Source organism: Nicotiana attenuata, chromosome 6 (genome assembly GCF_001879085.1).
Source record: "Nicotiana attenuata strain UT chromosome 6, NIATTr2, whole genome shotgun sequence".
Classification (NCBI taxonomy): Eukaryota; Viridiplantae; Streptophyta; class Magnoliopsida; order Solanales; family Solanaceae; genus Nicotiana; species Nicotiana attenuata.
In genome coordinates, this window is record NC_031994.1 from 21334873 (window position 1) to 21337466 (window position 2594).

General features: G+C 36.5%; 1 pseudogene; it reads right to left on the bottom strand.

Annotated features, from left to right (window-relative positions):
• LOC109226693 lies at positions 211-1454 on the bottom strand (annotated as a pseudogene).

The window sequence follows — 2594 nt, forward strand, 5'->3', positions numbered from 1 at the left end:
AAAAGTTTAAAAAGTGTTTGATATGTACAAACCAGTGCTAAAAGGAGAACTAAAAACTTTGGAAACATGGAATATCGTCTTTGTATTCGGTTCTAATTCTGAACATAGAGGATGTGAACGAGCCTGAGCAGGTTGATCTGATGATGTTAGTGGCAGTATTATACAGGAACTAAAAGAGGCACATAGCCAGCCAAAAAAGAATGCCACTGGTTTACCTCCCAGCATACATAGAAATTACAAAGAAAATTATCTTTTGTAAATCTGCATCTTCTTGATGCCTTATCAATGTTACTTACTCCATCAAAACAAAGAAAATTATCTTTTGTTTTGATAAGGGATTGTAGAAAAATTGCATGCTGCTGCAACATGGAATTCTTAGTAACAAATCTGCCAATACAAATAATGAGACTACAAAACAGAACATCACACTACAACGGCATTATAAGGCTTGCAATATAGATTATAAAATTTCATTCTACTAGGTTTAATCAACTCCCTCAAACCCACCTCATCACCAAGTCCCCCTATTCTTCTTAAATGGTCAATTACTTCGAATCATGGAAGAATATGTTTCTCGAAGTTTACACCCAAGTACTCTGGAACTTCAACAAGAAACTGAATATCAACTTTCATCACGTGCACTAAAAACTGAATCTTCTTCTCAACATCCTCTATGCGATAAAGTATCACTCTCGGCTCTCTCCATAACACAGAATAAGCATCCCTTAAGGTTAACCCATGATCGTATAAGCAATCAACCCTTAGTTTCACCTCGTACCCAGCCTTAAAAGCCCCCTCATGAAAAATAACCTCCTTAATAGATTCCCTACATTTCAAACTCTTAAGCTTCTCCAAAAACCGCGATAACTCCCCATCTTCCAATGCAAGAATTCTAGGATCTCTCAGGACATGCTTCTTGACCACCTCCATGTTAAAGCCTTGAATTAAATTCATCAAGCAATCGCTTAAACTTATTTTGAATCCCAAAGGCCAAAACACCTGGATGGACGCAGAGAATGCGATCAAATCCAACCTTGTCAATCCTAAAGGCATCAATGACGAATTCAAAACAGTCATGAATCTTCTCTGCAGACATCATAGTTACCATGGAATGTGTCTCCAAAGTCTTATTTACAGTAATATCACGAACCCCTAAATCTTTAAGGCATTTCAGAGACCCCAAAACACAATCATAAGACCTCCAGAATATTCCGCACAGCCAAGGAAGATAAATTGGATCCCTCTTCTAATCCTCGGATGCCTCCTTCCCATTTCTTTATAACATCATATTCTAGAAACCTTGGGCAACTATTTATCATGGACACAAGGAATTCTTGAGATGGTCTCAAGGATAATAGAATCTTAAGAGACTTCTCAATTTTAGTGGGGTCTGATTTAGTAAACGGCGATTCTTCTTGAGAAAATTCGGAAGTTCTAGAGCTGGAAAACCATATATTTTAAGAAGACTTGACACCGCAATGAGATTTCTTTGCGGGGTATTTTCTTGGAACTGTGGAGGATATTGAACTTGGATATCCGTTTTGCAACTGTTGGGTTAGTGCAAAAATAGCGGAGACTTGGATTTGGAATTAGAGTAGCGGGATTGGAAAATGATGTGAAAAAGGATTTGATAATCCTAACGGCCATGGTTTCAGCTGGTTAGTAAGTTTTTGTAAGGTGTCTGATCAATCATCCGCATTCAAACATCACATTGCTAGCCTGAAACAATTGACTCAACACATTATCAAAGCCTGTGCGTGTGTGTGTGTGTGTGAACAGTGGGGGAGCTACATAGCTCCAAGGGTTGTCAGTTGACACTCCTTCGCCGCAAAAATACACTATTTAGATATGCAAAAAATATTTTTTATGTATATATACTATGTATTGAATTCCCTTGACTTTTCCGTGCATTTACTTCTTTAACTTTTGACACAAAATTTTGGTTCCGCTACTGTGTGTGAACACATAAACTGCACATTTAGCTACCCTGAAACACGTTTGAATTAGATCTTTCCACCTAGTTCTGCAGTTTAGGCACATATTAGCTCAACATCGCACCTCCAAACTAGGAATATCATGACTTCCACATTCAGTGATTCACATAATAATCCAGAAATTCTGAAACTTGTGTCTGATTAGGGTTTAAAGACTGAAAATTTGCTTCGACATTCTGAAAATTCAAAAAAGAAGCATAGAAATGGCAAAACTCTGATTTAATTATTTATACAACAAAATAATTGCAAAAATAATAGATTATAAAATACAATGAATTACCTTGATCCGAACTGCGATAGGGAGAAGAGAAGAAGCAGAAATGCAAGCCTTTGGCAAATAAAAAAAAGGAAAAAGAAATGGAAAATGATAAACAGTACTCGTATGGAAAATATCCGACGTATGTTTATACCATTTTTTAAACAATTGCCCCTAAACTATTTGAAATAGAGAAAAAGTACCATTTGTTTGGCTTTTAGTACAAAATTGACCCATAGCTGTTAAAATAGTAGCTCAATTTTGCCCCTCCAAGTTAACGGTGTCAAACAACTCTAACCCATTTAATAGCATGTATTAAATACAGTTCAGGAAAAAGAAATGGA